This window comes from Mycteria americana, chromosome 6, assembly GCF_035582795.1.
Source record: "Mycteria americana isolate JAX WOST 10 ecotype Jacksonville Zoo and Gardens chromosome 6, USCA_MyAme_1.0, whole genome shotgun sequence".
Lineage (NCBI taxonomy): Eukaryota > Metazoa > Chordata > Aves > Ciconiiformes > Ciconiidae > Mycteria > Mycteria americana.
The window spans coordinates 63,403,314-63,422,538 of record NC_134370.1 but is presented as its reverse complement, the minus strand read 5'-3'; the positions used below and the strand labels follow the sequence as shown (position 1 = coordinate 63,422,538).

The 19,225-nt window shown below is 48.6% G+C and overlaps 1 protein-coding gene across 10 annotated transcripts in view; it reads left to right on the top strand.

The window, feature by feature from the left end:
- Positions 1-17,767: 17,767 nt before the first annotated feature.
- Positions 17,768-19,225, top strand: part of AKAP13 (A-kinase anchoring protein 13) — a 227,406-nt gene continuing 225,948 nt past the window's right edge. For 6 of the 10 annotated variants that reach the window (XM_075506255.1, XM_075506251.1, XM_075506247.1 and 3 more), the window contains exon 1: positions 17,771-17,916. The gene's annotated coding sequence lies outside the window, so the exon portion shown is untranslated. Of the gene's footprint in view, positions 17,917-19,225 lie in introns of all 10 variants that reach the window. The other 4 variants (XM_075506248.1, XM_075506243.1, XM_075506244.1 and 1 more) reach the window with 2 other exon arrangements.

Sequence of the window (19,225 nt, the reverse complement as noted above, 5' to 3'; positions counted from 1 at the left end):
CATGACCTGGCACATGTGACAGAAATACATCCCATCCGGAGGCACCAGGGTCCCTGACGGCCTCCCTGATGATGGTATTACACTGCCCACTCTGCGCATTCCTCATCTCCTGGTGAAACAGGGCTTCCAGTCTTCTCATGCCGGTAAGCTCATCCAGTCCTTCCTTCCATGAAGGGAGTTTTCTTCATTACAGATCCAAAATACATTCAAAGCAGCACACTTTTCATGTGGACGCATGCAAGTGAGCCAGGGAAGGATCTGAACTCCTGACACCAGCAGAGCCTTCCCTGTCCTGCCAGACATGTAAGCAGACGGATTTTCCTAAGGTTTTGGAGCCTGAATGAGGAAAATGAGTGCAGTGGGATTGCCAGGGCACTGCAGATTCAATTCCTGGCCTTCTTGCCAGCACTTGCTTGCAGCCTCATCTCTGCCCAATCTCTCTAACAGGCTGGGAAGCAGATCATGCGCCAAACCCACCCCCTTTACCCCCACTCCCTTAATCATCTCCCTCCACCATATGTGTACATCTGCCCAGATGTGTACTTGCTGTCTAGAAGTTTTACTTCCAACGCACACACAATTTCCCAGCGCTGCAAACGATCAACTACAATGTTTCTCTATAGGCGTAGCACTTCCTTATGCAAAAAGGAGAGGGGAGGTGAAGGAGGGGGTCTCCCCTCCCACTGCTTGAAATCACTGCCTTGTAGTTTGCTGGCAATCCTTGCAGTATGTTGTAAAACATCTTCCTGGGTTCTTTTTCTCCCCATGTCTTGGCTGCCTGAAGGTGCTGCAAAAGAGCTGGAAAAGACAACCCTAAGCAAATGTTGAACAGGTTCTCATTGCTTTCTTTTTTGTTAAGGAAAAAAAAAAGGAGTTCTGACTCCAAAATGCCCTTGTGAAAACATGGCCTTTGGTTGGACCAACGCACCAGGTCACAAATAGGTCTCTGGTGCCTTTTAACAACTTCTCAGCCCAAGACACAAGCACAGAGCCAGAGTCGGCTGAGATGGCAACGCTGAGCAGGATCCATCTGCTTGCTTGGAGACTCGCACGCCTCCAGGGTGACCTGCAGTCTTCGGCGTGATCGCTCCAGCAGCAGTTCAGTGCATGAATGATCAGAGAGGTGGAAATTGTGCCGCAGAGCGGAACAGGGGACACAAGAAGAGATGGCTGATGCTTCCCACCATGGGCACTGCCCAGGGGCCCTGCTGCTCCTGCGTGCGTACAGCGGGAGAGAAAAGAGAAGTGAAGCAAATGTAAACTCAACTTCTCTTTGCCTTTCTTTCCCTCTGTAAGCATCTAAGCACCGGTTACCTTCCCGGGACTGCTGGGTCGCTGGATCTGGAGATGCTTGCTCTCACTGGAGTGGCTCCCTGCCAAGAGCGGAGACACTTTGATGTTGCATAGCCCCAGCCCTCATCAGAAGGAAGCACCTCATCACCGTCTCTAGCAGGGATGCAGTGCCAGCCAGTGGGCAGCCTCATTTGATTGGAGTCCAGCCTTGTCCCTGTTTTGTTTGCTTCTTCTCATGGCAACAGACAAGCTGCAGAGGTTTTTCACCCACACGCTTTACCTGATAACAGCCTTGAAAGAGCATCTGTTTGCCTGGAGGCACAACTCCTCGCTGCTAGTTGGGACCTATTTCTTAGGAATTGTTGTTAAATGATGTCACTTTGGAATGAGCTCCTGTCAGGCTGTGTCTGCGCTACCTAAACTCCAAAACTGCCAAAACTTGCTACTGCCGATGTCCGAAGGGGTACAGGGACAACCAGAGATGTCGAACACATGGGGTTCATTCCTAACTCTGCTCAGATGGCACTAGGTGAGTCTTTCCTGTTTGAAAATTGCCCTCTCCTGGGGTCTGCTCGCTGCTCACCCGGGTATCCCTGTACCTGCCTCTGCTGCCCAGGGGAAAGCTCCTGCTCTGCTCTCTGCCGTGACCGCGTGTGCTCCCGGGCAGGCAATGCCTCTTCTCCTCCACGGTACGTGCCGTGCCTGGCACAGCTGGGCTGTGAGCTCAGCCGCTCAGCGCTGAAGAAACAGCAAAATAATAACAACGGCCGTCAATGACTGGGTAATCACAGCATTATCTGGCTCATCTCGGCCAGCGTCTGCAGCTGGGACTGCTCTCTCTAGGCCAGCATCGCTTCTGCGCACTCGCTCACCCTGCCTCTGCTGCTCTGCTTGGGGCCGGTCTTGAGAGGGTAAAGCAGCACAGCTCCGGCTGCGGGCTGACGCACGGTGGGAAGACGTGCTCAGCTCCTTCCTCAGCTTTCAGGTCTTTAGCGGCATTTGACTTGGAAATGTGGCTATTTCAAAACCTTGCACAGAGCTCGTTCGGGCACAGGGACCCCCTGTGACTTCCAGGTTGGCGTTAGCTCTTGCAGAACACTTGGAGCATCTTTTAGACTTCATCTTCTCTGGCTGATGGTCAGATGCTAATGGGTACCGAAGAGCAGCTCAAACGTGACTGTGGCAAAATGGGCTCAGCGAATAACAGGATTAAAGTGGGGCTGGGTCAGGGTAGTAGTTCGGTCACCGCACAGACAGGGCTGAGCTGCAGGTCTGGGGCTGCCTGCCCCTGGCAGGGGGGATGCTCACCCAAAGAAATGTCACGTGGATCCTGCCAGGGATTGGCAAGGGACCTGGTCCTGTCTGGGCGCAGCAGGCTGTAGCAGAGGAAATCTTAAGGCCCTTCACAGCATGATTTTTTTTAAGATTGTGTACTTTTTTTTAAGATTGGACCAGAGACCAATTAGACACCGCAGTCACTCTTTGGACAACTGTGTTGTGGCCAGATGCGGTTCAGCACAGGTACAAAGCACCGAGGGTCCCGGGTCTGGTCAGACTTGCCTATCTCCAGTTTTCAGCACTGCACAACATCATGTTTTAACTCTTGGTTGGACAGTCAGGCCGTTACCGCATCCCCCCACGTTGCTGTTATTGTAGCGGAGGTAGAGTGATCTAAGCTACAATACCATTTTTCAACACTTCTCTAATACGTTTTGGCCCTGACCATGTTGGGTGTGGGACCAAAGACAAACACACAGTCAGGCACAGACACACACTCCTACGTGTAGACACCCTTCGCAGCCTCGTGTTTCTTGCTGGCTGATGAACAAGGGAGCAAACGATCTGAGGGAATATAATTTAGCACCAGGACCCAGCGAAGCGCAAAATCCCACCCGGTGCCAAGGACTTGTGATTTACACTTTTGTTCCTGCAACAACAGACAGAGGCAGAAAAAAAAAAGCTTTGCCGGATTTTCCATCCCCTGCCGAGACGTGAATGCCTAATGCCGAATGGCAGCCAGTATTCACAGCAACACCCACGGTTAAGCACCAGCGCTGTTGCCAACTCCTGCGATGTTATCACAAGCCTCACAGTGTTCGCTTTCCTTTCTTAAAGCCCCAGCTCCTGGAGTCATGGGATTAAGCAGACATCTCAGCTTTTTATTTTAATAGCAGTTTCTATCCCTCACTGTTAAGAAGAAAAGCTTGTAAGTGGGACAGGTTCAAACCCACAAAGAAAATAAACTAGTGTATCTACTTCAAATCTGGTAATTTTAAAGCCAATTTTTTTTTTGGGGGGAGAAAGGGTTTTGAACATTTTGGAAAGCAGAACTTGTTAGCAGCTGAAGGAGACCCCTGAAGAGCTAAAAAAAAGTCTCAGCTGAGAAGATGCTGCAGGAGGAAAATAAACTTCCATGTAGACTGGGTTTTCATTGCTTTATCCTGGCAGAAAGAACAGCAAAGGGAGAACATCTGGGTTCAGTAGCTAAGGTAAAGCACTTTTCGTGTCAAGAGCAAACATTAAAATTCAAAATGTGAAGACAGAGACTCCCTAGAAAGAGAATTAAGCTCAGCAGATAACCCTGCCCCTGTCCCAAGGTTAGACTGTGTGGATGGTACTGATATATCAGTGCTCTAGAAGAAGGAGGTGGGGCATCTGCACGTAAACCAGCATCTTCCATTTTGCAACGCTTGCTGTAAGAAGCCTTGTGTTGGAGTCCTACAAAGCAGCCAGAGGCATGGGCAGATGTCCCCAGTGCTCACAGCCCCCAGACCCATTACCTGCTCTGGCTCTCCTGTTTCAATTGCAACTTATTCAGATCTGGAGCTGCTTCAATTTTTTGTCCTATCGAGTACTAAAAGCAATTTCAGTGCAAAGCACGTAATTAAGAGCAATAATTATGCAGATGTCCTCAGAGTGGGGCCATCCCCTGTTTTGCTGCAATTTTTAATAATTTTAAGTTGAAAAAGCTTGTATGATCCTTGAACCCATGTACAGCTTTAAAGTACAAAATGGGATGCTTTAAAAGACCATGGTGATAAATTGTTCCCATAAATGATGAAAAATGTTTAAATCAATAAAACGTTTGTTTAGATGTCCATATGGAGGAAAGATACAGTCTGTTGCTCTTCATATTGGATTGATCCCACTGTGTTAAATTACAGCTGGCTACAGCCCTTCATCGTTTACTGCACAGCTTGACAAGCATGTAAAATATTCACACTGAGCACAAAAATTTTGAGTGTCTGATCTCCGCATTGTCCTTGTCACTTCCTCCCAGCCAGGGCCAAATTAAAGGCTGCTTAATACGGGGGGAAGCTTGCCGCAGCTCTCCCACAAGCCTTTAGCCGCCTTCCCAATATCCTCTCGGATGGCCCGGGGGAGCGAGCAGCTGGGGAGCAGATGCAGGCAGCCTTCGACACGCGACCGCGCCTCTGCCTATAGCCCTAGCATTTAGGGTTTATCAGCTGCTCTGGGCTGTTGATCATAAATACATAAATACAACAGTAACATGGTCTTCTAGGAGTAGCTGCTGTTGGAAGGTGCCCGGTCTGTGCTCTCGAGAGGGTCACAGCGGCGATGGTGGGCGGTGGGAGGAGCAGCCAAGGCACTAAAGGGGGAGCTGGGAGCTCTGGGTGCTGCTCCCACCCGGGCTGGGTGATGCTGGCCATAGCGGTCGCCTGCCCGTGCCTCTCCTTGAAACACAGAGCAGTGCAGGATGTTCCCTGTGGGAATCGCAGAAAGGTCAGTAATAGCAGCTTTTAAAGCCATCTGCAATTCAGCGGCCGAAGGACACGTGATTCAGAGTAATGATTCTGGGTAGGATCTTGAAACTAAAGATGTGCATGTGAAAGCAGCTGCCTGCGCATCCCACTGCCCCCTGAAACCAGAGGGGCCCGTCACTCCTGCCTGCAGGCAGCACGGGCAGAAACGTGGCATGAGGCAGGGAGGTCCTTCGGAGGAACAGGCGGCTCCTGAAAGCCCCATCCCTCAGAGACGTGCTGGGGGAAGGAGGGCAGCCCTTGTACTCCACTCCACTCCAGTCCCCCTCGCTACCGAGGATGAGTGGGGGGAGCGTTAGGGAAGAAGCTGGGCTGGCACCCGTGGTCCTGCCTTGCGGTGCGGGGCTTGATCCGGGGCTGACCAGCGAGGCTCGGAGGAGAGCTCAGGTTGGGCACAGACATTAGGAAAGCGGCACAGCAAAGGTCCCGGCTGCTCAGCCCCAAAAGGCAGCGCATCGCAGGTTCACTTCAGGTAACTATTCAGGAACTTGGACCAAGCTTCGTCAACCCCCTCCTCAGTCACATTTTGGATGTGCCAAAATAGCCCTGTTAGTTTAGGGGTCCCGATGAGTGCTGTTCACTGCAAACTCACTTCTTCCTCTCCGGCTCTTGCTTTTCCCTTGGGAAATGGGGACCTGTGCCCTGCAAAGCCTGGTCATTGCTGCAGGCAGCCCCATCAGAGCAGGGAGAAAAACAGCAAAAAGAAACAAAATTGATGTCCTGATCAGAGCCGGTAGAGGCCACTGCTGTATGCTTTAAAAATAACTCCAGGGCTGAGGTCTCTGGCATGGTCTTCACTCCCAAGCATGCTCCTTGCTCCAGCGCGTGTTTTTCTCTCTTCTCCGTGGTGTCATGTCTTGGCTCCAGGATCCCCAGGCGTGTTGCAAAGTGTTGGGTCAGAGCCACGCTTTCTGCTCTCTGCAAAGGGGTGATGTAAGTGGCTGTGTCCCTCCCTTCCTCGCCTCCAAACTCACCATCGCCACCAGACAAACCGTCAGAAACCAGTGCTAATAAATGCAGGCCCCCAAGGGGCTACCGCACTCCAACCCAGATATCTTTATGATACGTGTGTGATAGAAAGAGTTTTTATAAGAAAGCAAGCAAAATGAAATCTGGACTCTCTCGGACACGGTAACCTCAAAAACGTGGCCGCGTTTCACCAGGGCATGGTCTGCTCTCCTGCCCCAAACACTCTGCCTTTGCCCCCTCTGCAGTCCATGGCACCTGCCCTTTCAGCTGGGACAATGTTACTTTGGGCTGACCCTTGTCAAAGCTTTTAACCTTCTGTGTGTTTACTAAGATGATATAAAAAAGATATAAAGTGGACTGATCATTGAAATCTATAAAAATATTGCTGCCCTGCTGCAGTTTCACAGCTCAGGTCTGTTTGTATGTACCCAGCGATGGAGCAATATGTGAGGTGCCTTTGATGTTTGAAATGGCTTGGATCTGCGAAAAAAAGCCGAGCTGTGCCTTTACTTTAGTGAAATAAACAGAGAGGTGGCTATAAATGCCAGTTGCTACTCTTAAAAAAGGAACGAATGTGGAAAAACAAGTAAAGTCAACAGTTCTTTTTAAAATAACTTAATTTCTTTAAATAGCTTTCAATATATTTTAGAATAGTTTAAAATGGGGTTTTTTTGAGAGAAAGAGGGCCTTTTTCATTAGAAGATGAAAGAGCATGTTAATTTTTCAGAAATCTGGCATTTTTTCAATGTCTGCCTTTTAGATTTATGAAGACAAACGTGCTCCTTGTGCCTGTGTTTTATCATCTCATTACTCCCAGTACCAGGGAAACAGAGTGCTCTCACAGTGTACTCGGATGGAGATGTTGTGCCCCGGTCTGTCTTGGTCATAATGAAATGTGGCTGAGCACATTCAGCTTGTTCCAGCTGATGTTACACCTCTTTCTGCTCTCCAAGTGGAAATGCAGTCATCAGAGGGTGTGTACGTGTGGGGGAGATATCTTCCCAACGGGCCCTCTGGGAGCCAGACACTGAATTAGCAGTGTTGCCTAACGAAGAAGCTGCTAGATGTGGATGCAGATTCAGTCCAGGCTGGAGTATTCTCAGTTTTGCCATCAACCTTGTAGGACACTTAGGGCCAGAACCTAAACGAGGCTTAGGTTTATTACTTTCTGTCTCAGTTTACCCATCTGTTCAGTAATTCTGGCTTCTTTGGTTAGCTATTCCAACATTTCTGAATGTAAGTGTTAATTAATCGCTGTTATTAATATATAGGTGGGCCACTGTTTATTTCCCATCTATGTCCTTGCATAATCTCCTTCCCAGTTCAACAACTGAAAGCGTGACTTCACAACCCGCTGGCAAGGTGGTGGCAAGCACAGAAGCTAATCATCCTCAGTTATCACTTTCCTTTCCATCCCTAAATAGAAAGGACGTGCAGCAGCACAAGTATTATCTTCTCAGTTGTTTTGCGTAACCAGCTCATTTCTGGAAGAGATCAGTAGCTCTCTTATCCACAGCATGTTGTGCTGCAAATAAGAAGTCCAAACTTTCAGTCCCCTACGACAGTAAATTAGGCCCAGAGGGGACTATCAACACTTTTATTCCTTGGGGATATTTGTACATTTGCAGTCACTCCTTTTCCAGTTTGAACCAGGGAGCAGCATGGGTGTATTGGGTGAAGAACTAACGTAATCAACTGATGCTACACCATCGGTGCTGGCACCTGAATAACTTAGACAATCTTAAAATGTTACTTCTAACCCATAAAACTGAACTCAGTATGGCTCTGGCTGTTGCTCCTATTGCATCAGAGCACCAGAGGTGATAGTCCTTCTGCCTCTGCGGACTCAGCCAGAGTGTGTATCTTCTCATAACAGGTTTTTTCCTGAGGACACCCCTGAACTGCACTGCTAAAACCACAGCACGAGTGTAGGGTGTAAGCCTGGTTTAGAGACTCTGTCTAGAGCAAGCGGCAAGGAGAGACAGTGGCTGGTTGGACAGGAGTCCCGGGGTCAAGAAGTAACTGATGGGAAAAGTGCAGAAGACTTTGGGCTCCTTATGACAGCAGGAGCAGAAGAAAGCAACAGCAGCAAGACCTGCTCTAAAAGCTTTAGGAAATAGTGCTTTAGGAGGCAGCAAATTCCCTGGGGACTAATAATGCTTCCTGCTACCCTATTTTTTAATTCATTGTACTTGTTTCAGCCATTGAGCTAAGCAGCCGATGCTGAGTTACGGTGGAAATTGCCCAGGGAAGGCATGTGGTGTGCACGTGCACGGAGGTAACGGCTTTACCGTGACTGGCCCTGGGGGGCTCAGAGCCAAGCGAGAGCTGCAGAAGGGATGCAAAGAAAATAAAGTGCTGCTCTCCATCTAGTGAGTGTGGATAACATGCAAATGGCTCCATGGCTTTCAAAGAAAAGGGTTTCGGACAGGACAGCCAGACACAGTTCTGCGAGGTGCTAGATCGCAGAAATCTCTGAGGGAAAAAAAAGGTGGCTATTTCATTGCTTGAGGTACTTAAAGTTCAACTGATAAAACACTAAAAATGGACTCCAGGGAACTAACCGAACTAGCAGAAGTAGTGTGAGGGTGTGGGGAAGCCTGATACATGATCTAATAGATGTTAACTTCTGTGATCCTACAAAGCCATAGTAACGAGACACATCATGCGCATCTTCCCTGCCAAACACAACCAGTTCCCTTCTTCATTCAGTCTTTCAGCACACGTTCCAGTCGGCCGTATTACACAAACCGTACATACAGTACAACGCTGAAAACAACCAACACCCTTTATAGATGAGGGAAGGTGATTAGCCTACATCTTCATTCTCACTTTTATAATAATCATCACGGCGCTTTGTTCCAATGGGCAGGAAAGCAGTATTGCACAAACACCTAAACCCTCCATAGCCCGTTAAGTTTCTGGAGCTGTATCTTGTCCTCTCTTTTAGACTTACGATAAATTATATCAGGGTGGGTAGTTAGATGTTTGCTGTTTCTAGGTAAACCTCTCAGAGGCTTGTAGGGCACTGAATTTCCAGGTTCTTGCTGCCTGTGCTAGAAGAGATGGGTGATGACAATGGCATGCTCAGGTCTGAGGGGCAGGGAACGCCAGGTACCCCGTCGGTGCAGACCGAGGGTGATAGCTGAAAGGGTGCCATAGCTGTAGCTGGGAAGAGGGGACTGCCACGATTCACCTGAAGGTAATGAAAGATGGAAAAAATTGCTGCCATGCAGAGATTGCAGGTATCAGCTGAGGTCCGGATATTTAGAAGGGATTGCTCTTCCATCGGTAGCAGTCACATCTTGCACAATTAAATTCTGTGTGAGAATAAACAGCTCAAAATCTAAAGAAGCATTTGCAGAAGCAATTATCAGATGGTGTATAGAGTCACGGTAAATGAGCAGGCAAATTCTGCCCATGGATTCTTAGTTATAAAATTATTTTAAAAGAACAAATTATTTCAAAATAGCCTTACATGCGCACAGCAAGATGTCTTCATCGTTTGCATGTTCTTTACACGCACAGCTGCAAACGCCTGGCTCAAAACTATTTTCTTCACCCAGGAGTTTCAGCATAAGCTGCAATGCCGGCTTTATTCTTCTGGCTGCCACAACAGCTGAGAGAATAACTCAGTTCCTCTTTTCATTTTAAAGATGCTTGAAAAAGGAACCGAATGTGATTACGGGAGTAACCTGATGTGGCCATACGTGGCACAGAGAGATGAGTCTCCTGGTTTCGCTTTCAGAATCAGATACTTAGTGTGGCAGGAGTGTCTGTGGTTTTAATAATTACAAAGATGTAAAGGAATTACAAATAGTTTTATTGATATTTGGATTAGTGTGTAAATCAGACTAATGACAGAGGGAGAGACCTGTTTGCCTACATACGTACAGGCTTTCAACACCTCTTCATAAGCCAATCAAATAAACAGTGTTCCCAATTTGTAAAAAGCGTAATTTCACTATCTTCAATGAGAAACAGCAATGTTAACACCACCCCAAGATGCCTAATGCTTTGCAAAGTTTGCTACGGGCACCTTTATTCCCATCTTGGTGGGATAAATGGGAGAAGGTTTCAGGGAAGTTAACTTGATTCTCTCCCTGTGTAACACTAAACCCTCGCATGTGGTTTGGAGTTGAACGTATACAGGCACCAACGCTCTTGGCTTGTGAGCAACATGAGAAAATGGAGGCCAACATTTGGAAACATACCGCAAAGGAGAGAGAGAGAATCAAAATGAAAGCAAAGGATTTTGAAAGACATAATTGTGCAAGAAAAACACCGCCGAATCGTTTGTCTATCTGTGCAGCATCAACTTTTAAAATATATTTGAGACTTTTATTATGCGAGGCATTTAATTTGCTGTTCTGTCAAGCGACCTCGCTTGATGAGGTGCCTCTCAACTTTCCGATCTGTTACTGTAAGCACATAAGTTACTTTCTGCACGTGGCTAATCTAGGCAGACAGTGGGAGGAGGGAGAAGCTAATAAAAAGGGAAATACAGCTTTTGCTGAAGTTCTCAGATGACATGGCTATTTAACCAGTCACAAACAAATTCTCCGGGCCGGCAGGTTACCCCAGATAGCTGCTGCCACAGCCCCTGCCCACCTCACTTCCCAGGGCAGGTACGCAGTAATATACTGAATCAGCTTCACTAAGAACGAAGCTCAAATATGTCTAAGCATGGTTTAACTGCTCTGTGTTGGCAAATAATAATAAAAAAAAAAAAGTTGTGAAGACAAAGACTTTATTAGTTGAAGTTGTCTGCCAACTGTAATGACATCCTGGACACCTGTCAATACAGAGCCGCAGGGACGGAGGAGGCAGTTTGATCCTAATCTTTCTTGCCAGTCTGGATCGGTTCTGTCTCTGATCTATCGGAGTTTTAAATGGCCAGCGTGGTGGCCCGCTCTGCAGCCTGCAAGGCTGGAGATAAGTCTGCAGAAATACCCAGCTGACCTTGGAATGAGCTTTGCTTGGATTTGCTTACAGGTGGTGATCAAAAATACCGTATGACGGCTGCTTAATGTGAAATAGATCCCTTCCACACAAAAGCACGTCAGTGTGTGTTGCAAAACATGACTTTCCCAGCCTGGGATGCCAGAGATGCCGTATCCCATTCTTGACACAGCTGATGTAATGGGCTTCTTAGCCCAAGCTGCTAAGAAATGATTGAGAAGCAGTCTAGCGTTACAGGAGTGAGGGGAGACCCTGACAAGCCAGAATGCCAACCCTGCAATATGTCCACCTCGCAGCACGTCCCACGCGCCTGCTGCTGCAAATAGCCAGCCAAGCCCAGGCTGCCCTGGCAGCCAGAGCTATTGCAGAGAGGGGAATGATGCTGTTATTGTGGCTTCCCTGGTCTGGGCAATGTGGAGAAAAGAGCATCCGTGAGACTGGTTCCTCCTCGAGAACCTCTTTTGGCACCCTACCAAAGCTACGTGCTATTCATACATATTCAGAATTAACTCTTCAGAGAAAGGGTAGAAGGAAGCAGTGCGGTAATAAAAGCTGATGACCAGTGGCACCTCACGTGTCACGACATTATGCTTGCCATACTGAACCATACTGGATCACTGCATGCACGCACAGCACCCAGTGAACGCCCGAGTCCCCATTGTCACTCCTGGCATTGGGATTTGTGGCGACGTATCTTTGATTTCCTAGGACCCACGTGGCGTTGGTTTACAGTGCATGGTGAAGCAGCTTTCTTTTCCCCTCTTGATAACCAAAGTTATTTTAACCCACTGCCACAAGAGACCTGCACTTGTTAACAGGTCAACCCTTTGTGCTGCTGAACAGAGATGTTCAATAGCCTTTTGTACTTTTCTGTGATTTGGAAGCGTGTTAAGCCGAGGAAAAGCACGGTGCATTTTTGCTGACCCCTGTGCACATCAGCAATTCTGGTGCAGAAGTACTAGGACCATCTGGTGGATATATGTCATCTTGCAGAGTTGGGCTGACTGGGTACAGAACTTGTGTGCGAGAAAATGGGGCTTCATGACATGAGGAGAGGAACTTGCTGGCTTTCTAGCACTGGAAATCTCCACAAAGGGAGTCTACTTTGTTCTCAAGATATGAAGCCAACTACCACAGTCTGCTACAGGTACATGTTGTAACACACAGGTGTTGGCAAAACAGCTGGTGGGTGGCTGATGATGGAAATTCAGAGCAGTTTTTAAAGCAGTTCATGTTCAGCCCATAGGTTTTGTGAATATGCCTGAAGTTGATGGTCCGAGATGTGAGTTCCTGGGCTGCATTTGGATCTCTGTGAAACACATGTGCTCTCTGTTTATCTTCCTGAGGAAGGCATCTCTTTTGGTACTTCTTTTTCATTTAGCAGGTTCATGGACATCAATAGAAAAAGTTTGGGCAGGTATTTAATGCAAGGATATGAATGGGAGATGGTGTTTACATGTTTGGATAAGCTGGAAATATTGGCCATCACCTATGGGCTATTGGTTCCCAACACCTGGAGGACTCTCTCACATTCTGTAGCTTGGGAGGTCTCATCCAGTCCATATACAGAGAAAACCTGAATAGTGGAAGTCAGAGATGTTAGTGTCCTAAACAGAGAAAAAGATACCGTTATACATCCACACTATAGATACAATTTTGGCCTGTTTCACCCTTCGTAATATTTGCAAGATTCAAGCGAATACTTCCAAGTGCCCTAGACATTGACAGTTTCTCTTCCTGCCTCACACAAAATGCAAATACACCCATCAGCTCTGGCATTGGTTCAAGAGAAGCCAGGGATGCCATATGCGTTCACATCCTGGCCACACGTGGTGATGGTAATAAATAATTGCTTGCAAATGCATGTGTTGCTTTCTTGATTAGTTACTTTACTGTGGGATCTGCTGTATTGATTAATTTTAATCTACTTTGTATGTTATTTAGATCTGAAATTGAGTAGAGTGCAGGGGATGAGGAAACTGCTCTAATTTTTAGGGAGTATACTGCATTTGATTAATTTTATAGCCTGCATTGACTAAAAGCTTTTATCCTGGTCTGCTATCAATTTAACTCTCTGTGTTTGTCATTTTTTACTCCTGGGGTCCCACATAATTCAGTTTCGTAAATTGATTTGATGGATGTTTTCTGATACTTCAATAACGCCTTTTGGCATAGATTTGCCTATCCTTTGCTTTGCACGTAACTGGACAACAACCCTTGCTGAAGACAGAAATAGAATAGTATTAAATTAAAAGGTATATTGAAAAGAACAGCATGGCCAGAGCAGACGCTTATTAACAGTGTCCTTTGAAAAAGCATGAAGTGTAAAGCCAAAGTGCAAGAGAAAACCCTCCTAGGAGGCTTAATGATAACAACGTTTGCAGCCTGCAAGTCTCCTTTTGTCCCTCCCTTTCTGCTCTACCTAGCACCTATGCTACAGGGCTGAACGGAGGGCGAGCCCGCAGGTATGGCTCGAGTCTCTCTGCAAAACCCGTCAGATCTCCAAAGGTCTGGCAGAGGCAGTCAGAGGCTGTGCGAGTTATTATTGTTCTAGTAACTATTATTTCTGAGCCCAGGCAGGAGGAGCACAAAGGGGAGGAGACGTCCCCTTCTTTGCAGCACACCTGCACACGCCTTATCCCTGCGGGACGGCAAAGCCGATTGTGAAGCTCTTCTCCTTCTTCAGTTGCTTTTATTTCTTGTTTCCGTGATAACTGCTTGGAAGTTGCTGATACAGACCTAACAAGGCAGCAGGTGTAGGCACAAAATGGAGTTCACCAGATGATTTCTTTGGTCCTGAGAATATTTAAAGCAAATATGGTCTGAAATAAGATTATTTGTCCCCGTCACAAATGCATGTGGGTGTGGTTCTGCTGGAACTGTCAGCAGAGATGTTCCCTTACGTGTTTTCAGGTCCATTAAGCATAAGTAACTGGAAATTTTTGACCGGAAGAAAAAGGCAGTATTTATATCAGGGCTTCCAATGATATATGTAAGGGGGAGTTTTCAGAGCCTGGTGTTAGCACAGCTTATCAGCAGATGGAGGGGCCCTGTGAGCTGCAGAGGTGGACCTGATAGATGTGCTCCACCAATTGAGCAACTAACTAAAATGACATCTGCATGAGCAACTGATAAGCGCTGCCTCCCAGAATTGAGAAATAATCAGAAACAGCCGTGATGAGCAGCTGAGGTACGTGGTGGGGGACAGCTGGGTGCAAGACTGCCCTTCTCCTCCCACCAAAGCCCCACAGGCTTCCCACAGAGGGGCAGAAGAAGAAGAGTTGTAAGTGTTTGTGTTTTGGTTTGGGTGGGTTTTACTGCAGTTCACCCATTCCAGGCTATCTTCTGTCCTAAGGGCGAACTCCAATGTCTGATGATTGTGACACACTAAAAACTTTTACATGTTAACTGAGATATATCATTCACGGGAACGGGGAAGCTTCTCCTGAAGGTTGCTCTCGACCACAGTCCATAATTTTGCAGCAAAGATTGTACTGCCCACAGGACTTGAGAGATGACATTAGTAGAATTTGAAGAAGAAAAATTATATTCAAATCTCTTCAGGTGTAGCTGCTGTTATCTCAGCTACCAGGCACTGGCTTCAAACAAGCAGGAACACAAAGAAAATGCCGCGTGCTGTTGTCAGCGACATTAAATGCTTGGTGTCTCAGTTTTGTAGCTGCTTCAACATGATGAAAACAAATCTTTAATAGTTGCTGCTTCCATCATTACATTGCACTCTGTTTTCTTTTCAGTTGCAAGGGCAGCTATTTTCTGGCAAATGGGAACAATGCGCTCATATTGCTAATTCATGCCACTACACACAAATGTTCAGATTATATTGTGCAGATCCAAATTCCAGTCTCATTCACGAGTGCAACTCGCACTTAATCCAGTTCCCTAGCAAGAAGTAGGGAGCCCTGCAGCAAAGCTTGTGACAAATTAAAACCTGAAAGAAGCAATGAAAGAACATCTGATATATTTTACTATTTTTTATAGTGTTCGAAAAACAGACCTGGATGGACAGCAAATGGTAAAACCCAGGAGAACCAGTGTCAGAGGCGATTTGAAGGCAAATGATTTGTCAGGAGGCTGGCATCCACAAAGCTGCTGCACAAATTTTCCTTCATCTACTGCCTCCCTGTTTTGGTTTGTGGTTATATGTGGGTGCAGACAGGATATTTTGAGATAAAGAATTTGGGGGTGGATAACAATTTAAAGACAAAAGTAGAGCGCAGACTACATCTTGGGGAAGGGAGAGGTAAAAAGCTGTATTAAGTGCTGTGAGAGCATGGGCTGGGCATCTGAAGTGGCTGATACAGGCTTTTCGTGGCAGATGCTCACTGGCCTCTGGTCCTGGGGCACCATGAGCCCTCCCACAGGCAAGGGGGACCTGGGCTCAGATCTAAACTGAGCCCCTGTCCAACCCCCTGGTAGTCTAGGGAGCTGTCTACCCGTCCCACAGCCCTGCCTACCTTTGGCCCTTCGACTGAAAGGGCCATAACACCTTTGACGGATGGGGCCCATCAGTTGATCCTCCTGCTTTGGTGCTAAGCTGCTGCATCATCTTTCCTCAATATTTTCCATACTAATTTCCTTGCCTCCTGGTTTAGAGTATTATGACTATGGTAAACGCTCCCAGACAGCATTGCTCGCAGGTACCTTTGGGCCCTCATGCTGAAAAGACTCCCCAAAAGCATTTCCAAACTATTTGCAAGAGCAGCAGGTGTGAGCCCATATGCATGGGCATGTACACAGCCAGTACAGACTCAGCCGGGAGGTTGAGCCCTCTCTTTGGGGCTTCTGATCCCCACAACGTGACTGGGTGGCCCCAGCAGCAAGACCAGGGCTGTGTCAGCTCCAAGCGAGGCAGCAGAAGACAGAGTTTGACTTGCCAGGCTGGGGTTGACAAGCAGAGAAGAAACGTTCCCTTGACGGACAACCAGGAGGGTAGAGCTAAAGATCTCAGTATGCATGTTATGGAAAATTTTAGGCATCTGTTATCTGTTACCATGCTACCTCGCGCAGGATTGCCTCAGATGTTATGAGGTAGGTTGGGCTGGGCTGGGTTAGTCATTGTTTGGTTGGAGACTTGTAGGGAACGGAGTTTCTGCAAGAAGTGGCTTTTCACTAGATGGTGCTCTTTCCTGAGCCATCACTGTGCCTGACCTCTCTTCTTGAGCCTGTGAACTTCCAAGTGACCTGCCTCATAAGCCCTTCTTATAGGGGTGGGAGGAAGGCACATGAAAATGTATTTCCAGTGTCCCTGCTCTCACGTGCCTCTCCCTGTTGGAGCCACATAAGATAAACTATTGCTCCTGGTTGAAAAGGGTATACGATGCTGGTACGTTCCAGCCTCCAAAATGACAATATTGCACAAGTGTTGAAACCACTTTTATTATTTCAGTTGATTTAAACAGCATCAACAGTGCATATTTTGGAAGACAATGCCATATTCACAGACAGGGTTTTCAGCAGAAAATCTTCTGCACCGTCCACAGTATTGTTATTTCTGTTTTACCTAGAGAGAACGTGATGTACGGGAATTACGTGCAGCCTTTGCCCAGTGCTCTGGCCAGCAGCAAGGTCTCTTTGGAAAGTATTGTAAAGTGTTTTTGGGTCAGCTGCCGAGCTCTACCGGGGCATGAAACGCATGTTTAAATCAGTGTTGCTACTGTCTTTGTAGACATGATCACCCGGCCGCTGCCAGGGCTAGCAGGATATACACCTGGGCGGTGTAGGTTAAGCCGAGTGGAAGTGTTGGGCCACCACATGTACACATTTCTAAAGAGCTTCCAACAAAAATGGTAACTGAAGGCAAGTCACCACCACAACAGATCACGCATCTTCATTCCCAGGGGCCTCCTCAAACCCAGCCACGCGCAGACCACAGGCCCCGTGAACTCGTTGGCTAATGGTGGGTTGCCATTTCCACCGTTTTTCCAGGGCTAGCCATGGGAGTGGTAAGGGAGATGTTCCTCGATCAAACGTACACACCTCACACAATGGTAGAGGAACAGGGGAAAGGCGGTGAGGAGCAGGACAAGGCCGTGGGCTGGCTCGGTGGGGCTCAAGTTGAGCTGCTAGATTTTGTGGTAGGTAGAGATGTGCAGCATTCGTGTGCAGCAGATCACCTTCATGGCTGGACAGCCTGAACTCTCAGTTCTGTGAGAGGCTTTATAACTGCTGGGGGTGGGAATGCTAGAAACGCAACCCCAAGCAAAACAGGCCCTTAAAGCTGAAGTGCAGTGCGTGGGAAGGAAGTATCCCCCTCAAACAGAAATAAACACGCGGCATATAAAGTTGCCTGTGTCCTTTCACACCAGCAGCACAATATTATAAACAAGTAGACGGATCTCCCACAGCAGCTGAGTAAACCGGCAAAGGGCAAACGGGAGGGAGAAGCGGCCAGGTGACAGGCCGGCAGGTGAGGAACCTGCACTCGCCCAGACCTGGGCTTCCGGACCGGGCTTTTCCCAGCCGGCCCTTGCCCTCGTAGGGAGACGGCGGAAGCGCGGCTGGAACTTATCCCCGGGCAAGTTTTCGGCGGTGCCACCCTCCGCCGTGCAACAGCCCCGGCCGTGCAGCACCCCCCGCCATGCGGCACCCCCGCCATGCGGCACCCCCCGCCCCACCGCCCGCTCCCCGCCCGCTGCCCGGGGCCGGCCCCGCTCCGCGCGGCTCCGCGGCGGCGCATGCGGGCTGGCGGCGCGGCGCGGGCACGGCGGCAGCGGCGGCGCTGCTCAGGTTGGGAGCCCGCAGCCCCCGGCCCTGCCTCCTTCCTGCCCGCCTCCCCGGGCGGAGAGCTCCCGGCCGGCCGCCTCCTCCCCCCTCCCCGTCCCCTTCCCTCTCCCTTCCCTTCCCTCCCGGCCCCGCTGCCAGGGGCGAAGCCGCCCGCCGGGCCCCCGCGGTGAGTCTGCCCCGCCGGAGTTGGGCGAAGGGGTGGGGGAAAGTTTGGGGAGGCCGAGGGCGGGGGCGGAGGGGGGGTCTTTTCCCCGGGGGGGGGGGGTTCGGGAGCCCCCCTCCCCTTCCCGCGTCCTCGCACGCTTCCCCCGCCCTTCCTCCTCCTCTTCCTCGGGGGTTTTTCTCCGCGCAACTTCGCGTGGAGCCGCTCCGGGCGGCCCCTCACCCTCGCGTGTCTTTATTCCCTTTCATTTTACTATTATGATTTGTTTTAAATTTATTTTATGTATTTTCTCGCGCGGCTGCTCCCCGCCGCTATTGTCTGCGGGCCGGCGGTGCGCGGCGGGCCGGGGCCGGGGCTGAGGCCGGGGCCGGGCGCGGTCCCCCCGCTGCCGGCGCGGGGGTGGCGGGCGCGGAGGGTGCCCCGAGTGTGTGCCCGGGCACACCCCCCCCCCCCCCCCCCCCGCCCAGCCTGGCCCCCAGCCTCCCTCCGCTTCCTCGCCATTGAGATATTGATATCTTGGTCTGGAAAAAAAAAGCTAAACAAAAAAACCCCAAACCCCTTCGCTGACGCAACTTTGTATCGCAATTTATTGCAAAGAAAGTAATCTGGGCTTTATATCGGAGTCTCCTAAGCAACAGGCCGGTGTTGGTTTTTCTCACCTTTGGGGACGAGTGGGCCTTTGAAGTTACTCAGAGGGTCATTGCCGTGGGGCCGGTTTCATGCATTCACTCTGTTGCTTGAAATATAATGTGGGTTTTTTTTTTCTTCTGGAGTGGAGACACTCTTCTTTTGAAGCAAATGCGGGAGTTTCTGGATGAGGATTGTGAAAGGGGGGTTGTTTCTTAACCTGTAAATTGTCGGGGTTTATTAATCCACCTTCTGTGACTGTGTTATCCCCGCAAGTCATATAAAGGAGTTGGGATTAGTAGAGATCAATTTTGCTGACCTCTGTAATTGGTTCTGCTCCAGTGTCCTTTACAGGGCTTCACATTAGCTGGAGCTCAGAAGTGGAAAAAGTGATTTTTAAAAGTTTTTTTTTTTTTGGTGGTTTTTTATTTTTTTTTTTTTAGAGTATGCTGTACCAATTCTGTTGTGGATGACCAGACAGGGACTCGATAAAGGGATTAGAAATGCTGTACTTTGGCAGGACAGTTGGTAGCTGTGGTGTTCCCTGTAATCTTCGTCAGCCGTAAAACTTTAGGTACTCATGGAGATATGTGATGCAGTAGAAATATGTAAAGCATGTAGCTTCAGAGCTCAGTTTAGACAGTTGGTCTGAGATCCATGAATGTCTTGTGTGCTGGGAGTTTTG